A 21197-nucleotide genomic window follows, 5' to 3' on the forward strand; every position below is an offset into this window, starting at 1 on the left:
TCCCTCTACCTATAAATATATGCCACCCTCCGAAATTTCCGGGCGGAACCCTAGCAAACTTCCCTCCTCGCCGCCGGACGCGTCTGGACCGCGCCGGACACGTCCGCCCGCCGCCGCCCGGCGAATCAGGGTGCGCCACGTGGGCACTGCCACCTCCCACCGTCCGGCCCGCCTCGCCCGCGGCTAGCCCTCCGAGCCCGACACCGCCCGCGCGCGCCCCGAGCGCCCGCGCCTCTCTGCCGCCATCCCGCGCCTAGCGCCGCCGCCTCCACCCGCCGGCCGCTCTTCCGCCGCCGCCCGCAGCTTGCCGGCCGCGTCGCTCGCCGTCGCCGGTCCCCGACCCACACCGCCGCTCACCGCCTCCTCCACCGGCGCCGCACTCCGTCCTCGCCGTCCCGCCTCCTCCTCCGCACCTCGCCGGCCGGATCCGAAGCTCCGGCGAACCCCTCCAACTCCGGCGACCTCCATCCCCGACGAACCTCGTTTCCCGTGCCTCAGATCCAGATCCACGAGGGTTGACCCGAAATTCCCTCTAAGTCATTTTGTTTACGTGTTAATCAATTTTGTCAAGGTTGTTGTAGTTGATCCATGCATGCTATGGATAGCTTCTTGATCATGTCTTATTGCTGGTGGTATGCTTAGCTTGTAATGAAATGCCTTGTGTTGAGTGCATCGAGCTCGCAAACATGCCTACATAATTCTGTTTTTGCCATGTCCAGTTTTCTGCTAAGTCTGAATCTGTTAACGAAACTTGCTATGTTTACATGGGTGCCATCATATTCTCTGATCCTTTTTGACTTATGGTCAGTAAGGGACTTTTGTTATATGCTTTGAGTAGATTCATGCCATGCCTTGTATTGCTATGATATGATCCCGTAGCATGTTGTTATCTTGCTCTAAACATTGCTTCCTGATGTTAATTCCTGACATGTTATTTTCGCTAAGTCTGAGATGCTGTTATCTTTTGCACTTTTGCCATGCTTGTTTGAGCCTGCTATTGTGTGATTTAGCCGTAGCTCAGTGTTCATCTTTTGTCAAGCATCTTGAGTAGATCACTGCCATGTGCTTTGTTGCTATGTTGGAGTGCAATAGCTTAGTTTCTTGTTGCATTCTAGTTGGCATCATGCTGTTAATCGCAGAATTGTGCCATTCTTGTTTTGCTTGCCATTTGCAAACCGTGCATCCGATTCCGGTGATCTTTATATCGATTTCAACCGAAATCAACTCATCTTTCCAGCGGCACACTTGATTTGCCAAGTTGGGGCCTGGTTCAATCTTTTCCTTCCGGAGCACGCATATGCATTGCATATCACATCCCGCATATCATGCCATGTTTTGCATCATGTTGCTTGCGCATTGCACCGTGGTTGATTGTGGTTTCCTTTGCTTGTGTTCTTGCCTTCGGTAGAGCCGGGAGACGAGTACGTGATTGAGGAACCCTTTGAGTACGCTTACGAGGATCAAGCTTACGTCAACTCAGAGAACTTTGCAGACAAGATGATCATACCCTCGAAATCACTTCTATCTTTGCTTGCTAGTTGCTCGCTCTATTGCTATGCTTTATAATGCCTCCCATATTATCATGTCAAGCCTCTAACCCACCTTGTCCTAGCAAACCATTGTTTGGCTATGTTACCACTTTGCTCAGCCCCTCTTATAGCGTTGCTAGTTGCAGGTGAAGATTGGAGTTTGTTCCTTGTTGGAACATGATTATTGTTGGGATATAATTATTATATATTGTTTAATTTAATGCACCTATATACTTGGTAAAGGGTGGAATGCTCGGCCTTATGCCTGGTGTTTTGTTCCACTCTTGCCGCCCTAGTTTCCGTTATACCAGTGTTATGTTCCTTGATTTTGCGTTCCTTATGCGGTTGGGTTATAATGGGAACCCCTTGACAGTTCGCCTTGAATAAAACTCCTCCAGCAAGGCCCAACCTTGGTTTTACCATTTGCCACCTAAGCCTTTTTCCCTTGGGTTTCGCAGACTCAAGGGTCATCTTTATTTTAAACCCCGGGCCAGTGCTTCTCTAAGTGTTGGTCCAACCTGAGCGATGTCCGGCGCCCCTTGTGCAACCAGGGTCTATGCCAACCCGACGTCAGGCTCATCCGGTGTGCCCTGAGAATGAGATACGTGCGACTCCTATCGGGATTTGTCGGCACATCGGGTGGCTTTGCTGGTCTTGTTTTACCATTGTCGAGATGTCTTGTAACCGGGATTCCGAGTCTGATCGGCACCTGCAGGGTTTTGAACTTTCGAAAGCCGTGCCCGCGGTTATGGGCAGATGGGAATTTGTTAATATCCGGTTGTAGAAAACCTGACACTTAACTTAATTAAAATGAATCAACCGCGTGTGTAGCCGTGATGGTCTCTTTTCGGCGGAGTCCGGGAAGAGAACACGGTCTCGTGTTATCTTGAACTTAAGTAGTTTCAGGATCACTTCTTGATCTTTATAGCTTCTCGCCCATGCTTTGCTTCTCTTCTCGCTCTCATTTGCGTAAGTTAGCCACCATATATGCTAGTGCTTGCTGCAGCTCCACCTCACTACCTTTTCCTACCCATAAGCTTAAATAGTCTTGATCGCGAGGGTGTGAGATTGCTGAGTCCCCGTGACTCATAGATTACTTCCAAAACCAGATGCAGGTGCCGATGATGCCATTATAGGGGATGCGACCGAACTCAAGTGGGAGTTCGACGAGGATTCAGGACGTTACTATGTCTCCTTTCCAGACGATCAGTAGTGGAGCCCAGTTGGGGCGATCGGGGACCTATGCATTTGGGGTTGTCTTTATTTTGGTTCCGTAGTCGGACCTTGATTGTATTCTGGAGGATGTAATGCTATATTTATGTATTGTGTGAAGTGGCGATTGTAACCCAACTCTTTATCTCTTTCTGTTTCAATACATGGGATGTGTAAAGATTACCCCTCTTGCGACATGCCTACTATGCGGCTATGCCTCTTAGTCATGCTCCGACACGTGGGAGATATAGCCGCATCGTGGGTGTTACAAGTTGGTAATCAGAGCCTTCCCCGACTTAGTGCCCCCCTGCTTGTTCGAATCGCTGGCGTTGTTGAGTCTAGAAAAATGTTTTGAGTCTTATAGGATTACATATATCGGAGTGTAGGATTCTTTTTACTCCTTAGTCCCTTTGTCGCTCTGGTGAGGCCTCCTGACGTAGAGTTTTGACTCTTCTCTTCTCAAATTTCATGAATTTTTTTAGGATCACACGGGTATCTTGGAATCGTTCCGATGGTTTTGTGACGAGAACATTGTTCTTGGTGCCTCCTGACATTTAGGGGTTGTGGCAGTGTCCCGGGGAGTTGAGCTCCGAGGTGTTGTCATCACAATTTTATCGTTACAGTTCTAGAATACCTGAGTTTCGCCGACATAAAAAATCTCTTTTATGCAGTTGTTGGTGAGATAACCTCGATGCCACCCTGTACAGGGGTGGGAGTTCGGGAGTATTGCCATAATTCGTATAACGGATGCTTTTCGAAGGTTGAGGTAAATGATTTCCGAAGGTTTCTTGGTTATGTGTTGAAGGATGGATACAGCTAGATGTAGGATTTGCTAGTTTTGGGTGAGATATTATGCTTCCCCTGTATCCCCTACACCCGATTGCATAACCAGAAAGTTTCGGGAGTTTCATAGGTGGGAATTCTTGTAGCTCTAGTATTTCTTTCCGCAGATATTTGGTTTGTGGTTGGGTAATCCTTACCAATTATTTGTTCATATCCGTACCTTGTTGTTTTATTCATCTATCTCTATCTAAGTGGCTTCTCAATTTATGGAAGTGTGATCATTTACTTTGGAATTCATTGGTTCATTCTTGTTCAAATGTTAAGGCTATACGTTGCAATTTCGATCCATTGATTCAGCTTGAGTATATGTCTGTCAAGATGCTAACGGATGTCAACCTCTTCAGGATGGCTCCTCCAACGCGTCAGCCGGAACCTCCGCCACCACCTCCACCTCCGGAGGCATGGCAAGCTGTCATGGCCACCACCAACGCCAACACGCAGATGCTTATGCAACTCTTGCAAGAGCATAACCAAGGAAATCGAGGCCATGGCAATAATCAAGCTCAGTTTGCTACCCTCAACCAGTTGCTCGCAAACCAGTCGAAGTGTTTCAGTAACTGTGTCGAGGCCATAGACGCTGATGATTGGCTCGTGGATATCTACAAACATTTTGAGTGTAGCAACGTCAGGCCTGAGGACTTTGTCAAGTTTGCTTCGTTCCAACTCAAAGACCAAGTTTTTGAGTGGCATCAACAATACAAAGATTCCAGAGGAGGTCGTGTGATTACCTGGGATGATTTCCGCCGAGACTTCAAAGCTCACCACATTCCTCAAAGTGTTGTTGAGAGTAAGCGCAAGGAGTTCCGCAATCTGAAGCAAGGCAGCTTGTCTGTTTACCAATATAACATCCTGTTCCAGAGGCTCGCTCGCTTCGCCAAACAAGACGTCCCTGACGAGAAGAGCATGATTTATCAATTCAGAGGTGGCCTCAAAGAAGATTTGCAACTAGCTCTTGTGCTTTTTGAGCCTAAAAAGTATGATGAGTTCTACAACATGGCACTAAAGCAAGAGGCCGCTCAGCTCAAGTGCGATGCTTCCAAGAAGAGAGTCAGGGATGCAACTCCTTCTTCAACTCAAGTGGCAGCTAAGCAGCAAAAGTTCTGGTTGCCTCCTCCTCCGTTCCGTCAGCCTTATCAGCAGAAGAGTAAAGGTGGCAATGTATCTTCCCACCCACCCAACCCATGATATCAGAACAAAGCTTCGTCTTATGCTCCAAGGTCAAGTGCTCCGTATCACCGTCCGCTCTCAGAGGTTACGTGCAACAAGTGTCAGCAGAAAGGGCACTATGCGAACAAATGCTTCATCCAGAGGCGTCTTCCGCCTCCTCCTCCTGTGAGATCTGCCAGCAATGCAGTGGTCAAGCATAATCCCAAGTCTGCAAGGGTCAACATGATGAGCGCAACTCAGGCAGAGGACTCTTCAGAAGTGACCATGGGTAATCTTCCTGTTAATGATATTCCTGCAAAAGTCCTTTTCGATACTGGTGCATCGCATTGTTTCATTTCAAGACCATTTGCATCTAAGCACGAGTTGCTTTTCCAAGATTTTCCTAGGCAGTTATCAGTTGTCTCTCCGGGTTAATTCATGAACGCAAGCTCTATGGTTCCGGATGTTTCTATCAAGATGGGCAACTATAAGTTTCTGTCCTCTCCAATTATTCTTGGTAACTCAGATATTGATCTAATTCTCGGCATGGATTGGCTTTCTAAGCACAAGGCTCAGCTTGATTGTGCTGCCAGGCAGATTCAATTGACGCACTCGTCTGAGGATGTGATCATCTATGCCGCTCGTGATGATACCATTCGACTGTTTTCTCTCAATGAGAAGGGCGAGTTGAATGCCATCTCTCAGATTCCAGTCGTTTGTGAATATCAAGATGTCTTTCCAGAAGAGCTTCCAGGAATGCCTCCTCACCGGCCCGTTGAATTCGTCATTGATCTTGAGCCTGGCACGGAACCTGTTTGCAAACGTCCTTACAAGCTTGCACCAGAAGAGTTGAAGGAGCTGAAGAAACAACTCGATATACAAGAGCGCATGGGTCTCATCCGACCAAGTTCTTCTCCTTGGGATTGTGGTGTTCTTTTTGTCAAGAAGAAGGATGGAACGGATCGACTTTGTGTCGACTACCGTCCATTGAACAAGAAGACCATAACGAACAAGTACCCACTTCCCAACATCAATGAGCTATTCGAACAACTCAAAGGTGCTCAAGTATTCTCCAAGCTTGACCTCGGTATGGGCTATCATCATATTCGCATTCGTGAACAAGATATCCCCAAGACAACATTCAGAACAAGCTATGGTTCCTATGAATACACTGTCATGTCTTTCGGCCTTGTCAATGCTCCTCCAACGTTCTCTCGCATGATGAACTTCATCTTCAACCCTTACACAAATGACTTCATCTTGGTGTATCTCGATGATATTTTGGTCTTTTCCAAGAACAAAGAGGATCATGCCAAGCATTTGAGATTAGTGTTGGACAAATTCAGAGAACATCAGTTCTATGCGAAGTTTTCAAAGTGCGAGTTTTGGCTCGATGAGGTTCTCTACCTTGGCCATATCATCTCCGCCAAGGGCATAGCGGTTAATCCTGAGAAGGTGTCTGCAATTGTGAATTGGGAACCGCCTCAGAATGTGAAGCAGCTCTGCAGTTTCCTTGGGCTTGCAAGCTATTGTCGAAGATTCATTGAGAATTTCTCTAAAATCATGAAGCCTCTTTCCAACCTCCTCCAGAAGCATGTGAAGTATGTCTGGACACCTGAATGTGACATCACTTTCAACACCCTCAAAGAGAAGTTAGTCACACCTCCAGTTCTGACTCCTCCTGATGAATCCAAACCATTCGAAGTTTTCTGTGATGCTTCCCTTCAAGGTCTCGGTGCTATGTTAATGCAAGAGAATAAAGTTGTGGCCTATACCTCTCGCCAGTTGAAGCCCAACGAAAAGAACTACCCCACTCATGACCTTGAGTTGGCGGCAATTGTCCATGCTCTTTTAACATGGAGACATCTCTTGTTGGGAAGGAAAGTGGACATCTTCATGGATCATAAGAGTCTCAAGTACATCTTCATTCAACCCAACCTCAACCTCAGGCAGACTCATTGGGTCGAAATGATTCAAGAGTATAATCCAAGTATTGAATATACTCCAGGCAAGGCCAATGTCATTGCTGACGCTTTGAGCAGGAAGGCTTACTGCAACAGTTTGATTCTCAAGCCCTTCCAACCGGATCTTTGTGAAGCTTTCCACAAACTTAATCTCCAAGTTGTTCCTCAAGGATTTCTTGCCAACCTCCAAGCCTCTCCTACTTTGGAAGATCAAATTTGTGAGGCACAACTTCTTGATGCAATGGTGAAGAAGGTGAAGATTGGGATTGTCAAGAGCCAACCCAAGTACAAGTGCTATCGCCTATATGACAAAGATAATCTTTTCTTCGAGGATCGAATTGTTGTTCCTAAAGGTGACCTTCATAAAGTCATTATGAACAAAGCTCACAATTCCCTCCTTTCTATTCATCCCGGAAGTACAAAGATGTACCATGACCTCAAGTAGTCGTATTGGTGGACTCGAATGAAGCGCGAGATTGCTCAGTTGGTGAATGAATGTGATGTCTGCAGAAGAGTGAAAGCAGAACACCAATGGCCAGCTGGTCTCCTCCAACCTCTTGCCTTTCCATAATGGAAGTTTGATCATATTGAGATGGACTTCGTGACTGGATTTCCCAAGTCCAAGCGTGTCAATGATGCTATCTTCGTCGTCATCGACAAGCTTACAAAAGTGGCTCATTTTCTTCCTATCAAAGAATCTATCACAACAGCTCAGTTGGCAGAGCTATATACCTCCAGGATTGTCTTCTTGCACAACATTCGCAGTTGATATCTTCAGATCATGGAAGCATCTTTACTTCTAAGTTATGGGACTCCTTCCAGAAGGCCATGGGCACCAACATTCGCTTCAGCACAGCCTTTCATGATCAAACTAGTGGACAAGTTGAGCGAGTAAATCAAATTCTTGAAGATATGCTCAGGGCTTGTGTCATTTCCTTTGGTATGAAGTGGGAAGATTGTCTTCCATATGCCGAGTTCTCCTACAAAAAAAGCTTCCAAGCGAGTTTGGGCAAGGCCCCATTCGAGATTCTCTATGGCAGAAAGTGTCATACTCCTATTAATTGGTCAGAGACTGGTGAACGCCAACTTCTTGGCAATGACTTGATCACAGCGGCTGAAGAAATGTGCAAAGTCATTCATGAAAATCTCAAAGGCCCACAATCGCGCTAGAAGAGTTACTATGATAGCAAGCATCGTGACTTGGCTTTTGAGATAGGAGACCATGTCTACCTCTGCGTCTCTCCAATGAAAGGTACTCGTTGCTTCGGTATCAAAGGGAAGCTTGCCCCTAGATACATGGTCCCTTTCAAGATCATTGGCAAAAGAGGCGATCTCGCCTATGAACTTGAGCTTCCATCCAACTTTGCAAACGTGCACGACGTGTTTCACATGTCTCAGCTTCGCAAGTGTTTCAAGACTCCTGACCGCACCATCAACTTCGAAGAGATTGACCTCCAATAAGACCTGTCTTATCATGAGCATCCCGTTGCTATTCTTGAAGAAACCGAGCGCAAGACTCGCAACAAGTCTATCAAATTCCTGAAAGTGAAGTGGTCACACCATTCCGACCGAGAGGCCACCTGTGAACGCGAGGACCACCTCCGTTACGAATATCCAGAGTTCTTTCAGTCCTAGATCTGGAGACGAGATCCTTTCGTAGTGGTGGAGTGTTGTAACACCCCGGATGTAACTTACCATATTTGTACTCTAACTCTTGCCATTTTCGGCTCTAAGTTATGATATTCCCTCGTGGTTGGGTTTTTGTCTTTGTTTTTGCATTTTCTTCATGTCATGCATCTCATATCATGTCATCATGTGCATCGCATTTGCATACGTGTTCGTCTCATGCATCCGAGCATTTTCCCCGTTGGCCGTTTTGCGATCCGGCACTCCTATGTCCCCCGGCACCCCCTTTTGCCTTTTTACGTGTGCGGGTGTTAAACTTTCTCTGAATGGTCCGAGATTTTCCAAGCGGCCTTGGTACACCACCGGTAGACCGCCTATCAAGTTTCGTGCCATTTGGAGTCCGTTTGATACTCCAACGGTTAACCGAGGAACCGTAAAGGCCTCGTGTGTGTTGCAGCCCAACACCCCTTCAAAGTGGCCCGAAACCCATCCAAACCCCCTCCATCCTCTCGGCCATTCGTCCATGATCACGTGGCCGAAAACCGCACCTCATTTGGTGTGGCACCCCGGTTCAGAGCGACCGGTTTACCATACGTTGCCAGCCTAGAGACCATGTCTTCTGGCAACGCACAACATCTTGGTACAGAATAACAACCGCTTTATTGATGCTAGCGGAACAGAGTTACATTACAACAACTGTCGAGGCCAAGCGGCACACTCGGTGTGGCTGAACAATATGTACATTATGTAGTGAACATAAATGGGCCTCAATATGAACAACTATGTGGCAACGGAATAATGTTGTGGCGGAAGCTCCAAATCACAGGGACACCGATGTGGACATGATCTAGACTCGGACAACGCTCTTCTCCAATGATACTTTCCTGAAATCTGGCATGACACGCCAGGTCAGTACATTGAATGTACTTGCAATCTCACAACAGGCATCATCATAATGACAAACAATATCATGATATTTAACCAATTATTAAAAGTGCAACACTATATGCCAACATGCTGTGCTCATGCTCAAACGTCCCTCGGGACAAGTTACCAATCGTGATCATCTCTGGATCACAAACACACCACCAAAGTGGTTAGATCACAAACACACCACCAAAGTGGTCAGAACACACCACCAAAGTGGTCTTTCTCAAGAATAACTCGTGATCCTTACGGCGATCACAACCACGACCATCATTTGGTCCCAAATGCCTCGATGGCCTTTCTGCCATCCATCAACAATGCAAAGTTCATCACTTATTGTGCAATTTTTATTAAACGTTGACTCATGGTGGGACCTACTACGAGGTGTCCGTAACCGTGGACTCGGCTATCGATAGATTACACACTCTGCAGAGGTAGCACACTGTACCCACACCACGGAACCCATGGCCTCGCACTCCCATTCGGGTGGACCAACGGCATCCCAACAAAACCCCTCCATTGCCACAACACTCTCCCGGCCACTCCGACCCAAATCCTCCAACGGGCTGGTCCTAGGTGTCCCGTGTCTACCAAAGAAACCCCGACCACCGTCGTGGTCAAAACACTCCCACTCGGGGACTCAGTACCATAATCTCATCAACGAGCACACAAGATTATGTCTGCTCACCAGGCCAGGGCAAGCATGATATAACCTTCCCTAGATGGCGGCACCGACGAGAGGCCGTGTCAATGGACCGAATCAAGGCCTTCCCACAAAGGAAAATGTGGTTGCACTGGAAAGAAACTCGATTCAGCGGCACCATGACCCAGTCAACTGTATATTCAAGTTGAGTTATATCCAGGTTTAACAAAATATGACCGGTGTCATAGCATGCCATGAAATGCGAAATAACACATGCATCATATAATGATAAAAATGACCGATGTCATCCTTATACACACCAAGCATAACGTCAACAACTCAATTTACCCTACTTGCTCAAATGACTCACAACTTAACCAAAATATTTTGCCACAAGTTTATTAACTTCTTACGCAAGAAAGTAACTCTGATAAATTTCTCATATGCTTGTCAAAAAGATTTCATTATCAACAACTCTTACTTTCTTTATCACTAAGTTGGGTTCAAACATTGTGTAAGACAAATAATATGATTAAACAAGTATTTAACAGAACATTTTCTAACAACTTTTTATCAATCTAAGAGGGCAAAAACATAGCTTTAAATAATTGCTAACATACATAACAAAATTATTTCTAACATCACCTCAAATAAATCTTAACTTGCTTTATCCACTAAACTAGTTTCAACCATTATGTAACTCAAGCATAACAACTAACCAATATTTAACAAAATATAAATAACTCCATAATCATTTAAATGCATGGATTAATCCTTTCATTCATGTAAGAAAATCACAAATATTGAAATGGCACCATGAAAATGTTGCTGTGGCTTGCCTTAGTGCAGACGAGGTTCACAAGCCTCCTGGTGATCCTCAAGACAAGCTTCACCTTCTGAAAATGGTTTTAAACACAACAAGAAAATACCAAGAACACTTCTGAAAATCATGAGAAATTCTAGACAGCTTAGAAAAATCTCATCTTTGGTGAGCTGCTAGATTTCTTATCAAAGAACACAATGCAAAAAGAATCAATTCATTTGGACTTATGGTTGAAGAGTTATGACTGTTTGAAGTGTTCTGTAAATTCAAATGAATTTGAAATAGACTGGGGGGGGGGGGGGTGACATCGAAGGCGTAAAGCCCAGGGGCGCCACCACTTGTACCGCTTCGCTCGCGTACTGAGTGGCTGACTAGTGGGCCCCGCTAGTCAGGTGGGGAAAGAGGGGGAGGGAAACATAGGGGACCGCGGCTTCGCCGGAGCTCTCGCCGGCGACGAGGGATCCTTGGCCCAAACAAGAGGGAGGGATGGATGGAGGGGGTTGAGGCGCACTTGCCTGTACCCGTAGCGTAGCTAGGGGCGGTTGGACGGCGTCGGAATCAACCTCGCAAGCAGAGGCAGAACATGGAGGTCGCCGGAGTTGAGGAAGAGGGCGAGCATAGGCCACTCCAGGGGCTCCAAGCGGGCGGGACAGCCTCACCGGAGAGAGGCGGAGGCCCTGGAGGGGTCGCCCAGGCCTGGAAGGAGCTGGAGCTACTGCGGCGACCAAAGGGGATCGCCGGTGAGCTCGAGCTCGGGGACGGCGGCCCGAGGCCTGCCTGGCCGGGCTCCGGCTTCCTACTCGATCGTGGGGTGTGTGTGAGTGTTGGCTGGTGCTCGAGGAGGCTGGGGAGGGCTCTATATATAGGCGAGCGGCAAGGGTGCTTCGGGTTCTGCCGGTGGACACCTATCCACGGCGCCCGGCGACGAGCGGCGTCAGTGAGAGGGGGAGCGGCCACTTTGGGCGGGCGGAGACGAGCACAGGATCAAGAGGAGTCTCGAAATGGTCGAGAGGTAAATATTGATATATTGGAAGATGGTATTCGGACACCAGAAGGGTTTCGAGTGGTTTGGGTATTTTTCCGAAGTACCGAGGGGTTACCGGAACCCCCCGGGGAAAGTCATGGGACTCATGGGCCACGGGAGAGAGAGGAGACAGCCCACAAGGGGTGGCCGCGCCCCCCATGGGAGTCCGAATTGGACTAGGGGAGGGGGCGGCAGCCCCCTTTCCCTCTCCTACCCCCTCCCCCTTTCCCACTCCGGAAAAAGGAAAGGGGAATCCTACTAGGACTAGGAGTCCTAGTAGGACTCCCCCCATGGTGCGCCCCTCTAGGCCGGCCACCTCCTCCCCCTCGTACTTTATATACGGGGGCAGGGGGCACCCCAAAGCACAACAATTGTTCTCTAAGCCGTGTGCGGTGCCCCCCTCCACAGTTTAATCCTCCGGTCATAGGGTCGTAGTGCTTAGGCGAAGCCCTGCACGGATCGCATCACCATCACCGTCACGACGCCGTCGTGCTGATGAAACTCTCCCTCGACCCTATGCTAGATCAAGAGTTCGAGGGACGTCATCAAGCTGAACGTGTGCAGAACTCGGAGGTGCCGTACGTTTGGTACTTGATCGGTTGAATCAAGAAGACGTTCGACTACATCAACCACGTTAAACTAACGCTTCCGATGTCGGTCTATGAGGGTACGTGGACACACTCTCCCCTTCTCGTTGCTATGCATCTCCTAGATAGATCTTGCGTGATCATAGAATTTTTTTTTGAAATTGCATGCTACGTTCCCCAACAGTGGTATCAGAGCTAGGTCTATGCGTAGATGATATGCACAAGTAGAACACAAAGAGTTGTGGGCGATAATAGCCATACTGCTTACCACCAACATCTATTTTGATTCGGCGGTATTGTTGGATGAAGCGGCTCGGACCATGACCATGTTCATGAGACCGGTTCCACCGACAGACATGAAACTTGTTTTGCATAAAGGTGGCTGGCGGGTGTCTGTTTCTTGAACTTTAGTTGAATCGAGTTGGACTATGACCGGTCCTTGCTGAAGGTTAAAACATCACACTAGACGAAAAATTGTTGTGGTTTTGATGTGTAGGTAAGAACGGTTCTTGCTAGAAGCTCATAACAGCCACATAAACCTTGCAACAACAAAGTAGATGACGTCTAACTTGTTTTTGCAGGGCTTGTTGTGTTGTGATATGGTCAAGACATGATGTGATATAAGTTATTGCATGAGATGATCATGTTTTGTAAAAGTTATCGGCAATTGGCAGGAGTCTTATGGTTGTCGCTTTATTGTATGAAATGCAATCGCCATGTAATTGCTTTACTTTATCACTATGCGGTAGCGATAGTTGTAGAAGCAATAGTTGGTGAGATGACAACGACGCTATGATGGAGATCAAGGTGTCAAGCCGGTGATGATGGAGATCATGACGGTGCTTTGGAGATGGAGATCAAAGGCACAAGATGATGATGGCCATATCATGTCACATATTTTGATTGCATGTGATGTTTATCTTTTATGTATCTTATTTTGCTTAGTACGACAGTAGCATTATAAGATGACCCCTCACTAAATTTGAAGGTATAAGTGTTCTCCCTGAGTATGCACCATTGTGACAGTTCGGCGTGCCGAGACACCATGTGATGATCGGGTGTGATAAGCTCTATGTTCACATACAATGGGTGCAAGACAGTTTTGCACGTGCATAATACTCGGGTTAAACTTGACGAGCCTAACATATGCAGATATGGCCTCAGAATGCTGAGACCGAAAGGTCGAACGTGAATCATATAGTACATATGATCAACATGGAGATGTTCACCATTGAAAACTACTCCATCTCACGTGATGATCGGACATGGTTTAGTTGATTTGGATCACATGATCATTTAGATTACTAGAGGGATGTCTATCTAAGTGGGAGTTCTTAAGTAATATGATTAATTGAACTTAATTTATCATGAACTTAGTCCTGACAGTATTTGCATATCTATGTTATAGATCAATAGCTCGTGTATAGCTCCCCTATTTTATTTTTGATACGTTCCTAGAGAAAACTAAGTTGAAAGATGATAGTAGCAATGATGCGGACTGGGTCCGTGATCTGATGATTATCCTCATTGCTGCACAGAAGAATTATGTCCTTGATGCACCGCTAGGTGACAGACCTATTGTAGGAGCAGATGCAGACGTTATGAATGTTTGACAAGCTTGGTATGATGACTACTTGATAGTTTAGTGCACCATGCTTTACGGCTTAGAACCGGGACTTCAAAAATGTTTTGAATGCCATGGAGCATATGAGATGTTCCAAGAGCTGAAAATGATATTTCAGACCCATGCCTGTGTTAAGAGGTATGAGACCTCTGACAAGTACTTTGCCTACATGATGGAGGAGAATGGCTCAGCCAGTGAGCATGTACTCAGAATGTCTGGGTAGTACAATCGCTTGAATCAACTGGGAGTTAATCTTCCAGATAAAGATAGTGATTGATAGAGTTGTCTAGTCACTATCACCAAGCTACTAGAACTTCGTGATAAACCATAATATGCAAGGGATGACAAAAACGATTCCCGAGCTCTTCGCGATGCTGAAATCGGTGAAGGTAGAAATCAAGAAAAAGCATCAAGTGTTGATGGTCGACAAGACCATAGTTTCAAGAAAAAGGGCAAAGGTAAAGAAAGGGAACTTGAAGAAGAATGAAAAGCAAGTTGCCACTCCCATGAAGAAGCCTAAAGCTAGACCTAAGCCTGAAACTAAGTGCTTCTACTTCAAAGGGAATGGTCACTAGAAACAGAACTACCCCAAATACTTGGCGGATAAGAAGGATGGCAAAGTGAATAAAGGTATATTTGATATGCATGTTATTGATGTGTATTTTACTACTGTTCATAGTAACCCCAGGGTATTTGATACCGGTTCATTTGCTAAGATTAGTAACTCGAAACAGGAGTTACAGAATGAACAGAGACTAGTTAAGGGCGAGGTGACGATGTGTGTTGCAAGTGATTCCAAGGTTGATAAGATCACCATCACACACTCCCTCTACCTTCAGGATTAGTGTTGAACCTAAATAAATGTTATTTGGTGTTTTTGTTGAGCATGAATATGATTGGATTATGTTTATTGCAATACAGTTATTCATTTAAGTCAGAGAATAATTGTTGTTCTGTTTACATGAATAAAACCTTCTATGGTCATACACCCAATGTAAATGGTTTATTGAATCTCGATCGTAGTGATACACATATTCATAATATTGATACCAAAAGATGCAAATTTGATAATGATAGTGCAACATATTTGTGGCACTGCCGTTTAGGTCATATTGGTGTAAAGCGCATGAAGAAACTCCATGCAGATGGGCTTTTGAAATCACCTGATTATGAATCATTTGATACTTGCGAACCATGCCTCATGGGAAAGATGACTAAAACCCTGTTCTTCGGAACAATGGAGCGAGCCAATGTGATGCGAAGCATCCCACATTCATCCCCATGTACACTCCGACTACTCTCCAAGCCCCAAGAGGACATACGACGAGACCTCGAACATATGCCATCGTACACGAGGAACCAAGAGGAAGACCATGGACAAGACGACAAGGACACCAAGGGCAAGGAAGAAGAGAAGGAGCTTCCTGGAGGCTACAACCGCTGGACGACCGGTCCTTACTGGACGTGCGACCCCCCTCCAATGACCGGACGTCCGAACGTCTCCGGAAATCCAGAGCCTGAAGCCCGAGCCAAACAAGCAGACGTCCGACGCCACTGGACGACCGACCACTTTCGGAAATCCGATGCCAGCTATCCCGAGCCAAAACACCGGACGTCCGACAAGTACCGGACCACCGGACCCTCGCAAGCCACCGAACGTCCAGTACCCGTCAGACGACCAGCACCTGTCTATGCACAGAGTATCGGGCCAAGGCCCATGTATCCCCCACTTACCCCTTCATGGACCTAGACCATATATACTCCTCCACCTCCTCCTAGTTAGGGTTAGCAAAGTAGTAGCTCATTTAGAGATAGAGCTTTGCTCATCCACATCGGATATACTCCTTGAGAGAGACCACGACCCCTCTTCGGAGAAGATCCATGTTGGATTCAAGACCTCCTCACGGAGAAGACCTCAAGACCTCCTTACAGATAAGAACCGGTTACCCTATGTATCGTCCTTTGTTGGATTCGGATCATGTATCTCTTTGTGTTTCGAGGAACTAGCACATGTGTGATCGTTCATGTTGGTTTGAGTGATTCTCTCATGTTTTCCCTCGTGTTTCCCCTTGTGTTTCCCCTCGTGTTCTTCGTGTTCTTTGTGGGATCCGCTCCTTTCGTGAAAGATCGGCCCCTAGGGTTTACACCCTACATCATCTTGGTATCATGAGCCACGTTGATCATGATTTTGGAGCCTCCCCTCTTTGTTTTCTAGCCTAATTTTGTTGTGTTCTTCCCTAAATTCGAAAATCCCCACCAAAAATAGCCCCAATTTTTTTTTGTGATTTGTTGGTTTGAGTAAGTTTTGTTGGATTTGATCCATGGATTTGCTTGGTTTCAAGTGGATCTAGCATCTCCCCAAGTTTCTCCATCTTTCATCCATGAAATCTCATCAATTTTGACCCCCAAATCCCCATTTTCCGCCCAAAATTGCACCCCGGATCTCGCGTTGACCCCGACCCACCGGACGACCAACATTTTACGGACGTCCGGAGCCCCAGGAACGACCGGACGTCCGTAACCTTCTGGATGACCAGAATCCCTAACCCGAGCTAAAATTAGCGGATTTCCGACCTGACTGGATGTCCGACAACCGGACATCCGTCCATTTATGGATGTCCGTAAGCTGTAGTTTCAGACTTCGGCTGATTCTTGTTTCGGCCACAACTAATTCCCGAACTCCAATTTTGACGTTCTTTACCTTGTTTTGAAGCTCTTGACATCCCCCTTCCCACAAAAATACCACCAACATATTTTGACTCCATCAAATTTTGTGAACTTTGACATCTTTGCCTAGGGCTTCCACCACATCATCCGTTACACCACCACCGACTTCCGCAACATAACAAATTTTGTTCCCCTTAGCATTAGTGGTTGTTTGAGTTGTGATTTGAGTCTCCTAAGGTGTTTAGGCTACTTAGGGACGGTTGCTTCTTCATTAACCACCACCACCACTACCGCATTGGCTTACCCACCATACACTTCCGCCACCCCAACTTAACCCAATTTTGTTTGAGTTGTGAGTTGTGTATCCTAAGGTGTTTCGGCTACTTAGGGACGGTGACCTTCAACTCCGACTCACATAACCCCCATAACCTCCACTTACACATTGCCTACTCGCATAACCCATCATTGAATATCCGCAATCCCATTGAGCTTCCGCAAAACCACCACCGCATTCTGCTACCACCATTTGACATTTGTCATTTGAGATTTTGAGTTCGCGGTTTTTTTCCATTTTCTAAGGTGTTTCGGCTACTTAGGGACAAGTCTCCATCATCTTGGTATCTCCATCAAGATCACCGCCACTCATCATCGCCAAGGACGGTAACGTCCATATCATCTTGGTATCGTGGTATCCCTCCATTATATATTCCCTTTCCATTGCATTGATAACCCCTAGCCTATTTTGCATTACTTGCCTATCGAGACTAGCCATTTGAGTATTGCCAGCAACGCTACTTGTGCACATTAGTGATCTACACCTTCCATTGCATACATACCATATCATATTGGTATCATATCATCCCTTGTGCCACAAGTTTGTTCCCGCATATACACAATTGTTATCTTGGTTTGCGCATTGTGCAAAAGTGGCCATACAAAAAAAAGAATACGCTTTTAAGCAAAAGAGAAAGAGCAAAGATGCTTGTAAGCATGTGCCATAGCATCATACCATATTGCACATAAGATTGTTATATCCGATCATCTTGGATCATCTTGAAAGAAACACCGGGAACCATACATACATAGCATACTTGGGATAGAAAGTTGATACATCTTTGCATCTTATAGGTTGTGCACAAGTGTCATATCCGCCTACTGAGGAATCGTGCTAGCGTCTCTCTTGAGTTGTGCAACACGAGCGTTTTCCATGGATTCCACATTTTGAGCTCATTCCTTGGTTGCACGACCCCATTTATCTATTTGTGTGTGCGTTTCCGTGTGCCATTCATTGCTATTGGTCTACGTGTTTCACTTGCAAATTTGTGAATCTCTTTCAACATTATTAACTCTTGCTAACATTTTGCATCAAATTTTTTGTGCCACTATCCTCACCGAGCTCCACCGTAAGACTTATTTGTGTAGGTGTGAGAAACCGACAAGAATTGGTACCAATTATGCTATTTCCTTGTTACATCATTGAGTGATCATTGATCCATCTTCAACTTTGGTCAAGTTACATTTGGTATAGTTCTTCTCCTTTCCCCACTCATATTTGCTCGAGTATTGTGATGGATAGGCAAGGCATTTCATCTCCGGTCTTCCACAACAACGACGGCGTGAACAACTACATCACCAAAGCGTCAATCTTCGATCTACAACGACAAATTCAAGGAACACAATCAAGATTGCGAGAGCGCATTGAGAACCTCTCCATCAACATTCATCACACTGAAGCAAGGAAATGGGACTACATCAACAGCAAGCTTTCCGCACAAAAGGAGGAGCAAGATGCAAGGATGGAGGAGATTCAGAGCTTGTTGATCAACCGTTCTTCCCCTTCATCATCCTCAAGGCGGCGACGTTCAAGTCACAAGTCTTCGGAGCACAAAAATGATGCAAGTGCAAGTTGTCCACGTCCACATCTCCATGGCGACCAACATCACGTTCGTGATCCACATCTTCATGAAGGGCAAGTAACCTCCAAGCATCATGTGCACGACGACGACGAACGCCATCGAGCTCAAGCACGACAACGACACCATCATCATGAAGATGCTCGCCAAGCGCAAATGCACAAGTCCCTACAAGCCCTACTTCACGCCAAGGCCAACCTTCATGAGCATAAGAGAAGACCGCGAGACAACCACAACCAAGACGGCGCTACGGCTACAACAACCACTTCGGCATCTTCGCCAAGTGCTATCAAGGCATCTTCGCCTTTGGACGTATGGCATCTTCACCTACTTCCCAGGAGTTCACCTACATCGACATCTTCAACTACAAGGCGACCACCTACGAGCGAGGGCGACACTTCCATCTTTGGAAGCCCCCCAAGTAAGATGGCCGAGCATGGGACATTCCCTTCGGTCATGGAGATGAGCTACAAGGTGCCACATCATATGGGCCTCCAACAACAAGACAATGACAAGAAGGTTGAGCAAGGGCCTTCCCCTTCGACCACGACGACGAGCATGAACCTCTTCAACAACATGAAGACGACGCCCATATTGGACTCATACTCCGAGTAAAGCTACGAGACCGCACATGAAACCTTATCTTTGGTCTTAGAGGAGAGTGATGATGTGCCATCTTTGGCCTTCATCCACGGCTACGACAACGACATGATTGAGCATGGAGAGATTTGCACCAACATCTCTCTGACACCCACATATCATGAGATGACCCAATTGCCATGTGAGGAGATCCACCACCCCATGAGTGATATGAGTGACTCCACCATATATGACATTGAGTGCATTTCCTATGAGAGGATGAGTGTGACCACCACTAGCCCCACACTTGAGAGCATGCCACACATCCGATGTGAGGCTGAGAGCCATTCGAGTGAGTCCACCAACCATATGAGTGAGAGCCTCCAAGAGGGAGTGAGTGAGCCACAACACTTAGTGAGTGAGGTAGTTGAGACGACATGTGAGGCCACTATGATTTCTAACGACTTACCCTCTACACCAAGTGTGTTTTCTTCTTTGGTGCTAGGTCTCCTACATGACGACAGGCCTACCCTCGACGAGTCCATACCTCCAACGACGACGATGGCCATGATGGATGATGATGCACCCCCACATGGTTCCATCAAGATGAAGATGAACACGACTTGGTCTTCGACACCTCACCTACAAAACATGAGCGATGCTCCAAAGGTAACATAGGTGATGGTGCTTCTCTTGTCCCGCTAGTGGACTATTTTACCAATGATTGCTTGCATGATGTTGAAACACCTATTCCCATGCTTCATGCTAGTGCGACTTCCTCATGTCATGACTTAGCTATTTATGATGAATATGATGACGAGCATGTCGAGTTACCTAGTTGTAATTTTATGCTCCATAGGATATCATGTGAAAATTCTATTGGTCACTTCATGCATTGAACTTGTTACCTTTGACAATCCATTGAACTTGTCATATGCTATGAGTGAGATCTCCCATAATGCATCATTTCAATCTCAACATAGTAGCTATGCATGCCCCATTAAAATAAATCCCATTTGCACTTATGGCATAGATGGCGAGATGATGATCATTGGCTTTTGTTTTTCATGTGATGATATTGCCATGCTTCCTTTACATGATTTGCTCAATTCATATACTATGCCATGCCATGATCACATTGTTCCAAATATGCATTGTTTTGGATATTGTCAATATTCTGCACGTGATGTTTCTACAAATGCTCATGACGAGACCCCCATAGTTTCCTTTTACATATTAGGAAATTTTGATACACCCTATCCTTTGCATGCTTCCCATAATTGCTTGCACCATATGCATTCCATGAATAACAATGCTCTACATATTCCGTTACACAATTTGAGTCTCCATTATGCTATACATAACAACAAACCTATCATGATGGATGACATGTTTCTATATCACGCATCTCATTTATTTGAGAATTGGATATTTTGTGCTAACCAACACAAACACGTGCGCATCATGATGGATGATGTGTACATATACCATGCACACACAATTTTCCGTTTGTCTTTGTTTTGTGTAGGTACTCACGTATGTCGGATTTCGGGTTCCGGCAGACCCTTGAGGTTCGAACACTGGGGTGCGCGCGGAGCTTTCGTCTCCTACCTACCTGCACCCCTCCGCCTTGCTAGGATCTAAACTAAGGAAAGAACAACACAAGAGACACAGGGTTTATACTAGTTCGGGCCACCGTTGTGGTGTAATACCCTACTCCAGTGTGTGGTGTGGTGGATTGCCTCTTGGGTTGATGATGATGAACAATACAAGGAAGAACAGCCTCGCGCGAGTCTGTTCTTCGCTGGGGCGATGAACTACTGGGAGGAGCTCAGTCGCCCTTCTCTCTCTCTCTCTCTCTCTTTCTTTTTTCCCTCGGTCCTCTCTCTTCTGTCTAGCAGGTGGCTGGTCCTATTTATAGGGGCCCTGGTCCTCTTCCCAAATATCGAGCGGGAAGGGAGCCAACAATGGCGGGCTAATTTGAAGGGGGACAGCTAGTACTAGCTATCCTGACAAAAGTAGTCTTCGCCTGCGCAAAGCTCTGGTGATGACGCCATCTTGGGCTCCACAGTGACCTCCGTCTCGTAGTC

The sequence above is a fragment of the Triticum urartu genome, chromosome 2 (genome assembly GCF_003073215.2).
Source record: "Triticum urartu cultivar G1812 chromosome 2, Tu2.1, whole genome shotgun sequence".
NCBI lineage: Eukaryota > Viridiplantae > Streptophyta > Magnoliopsida > Poales > Poaceae > Triticum > Triticum urartu.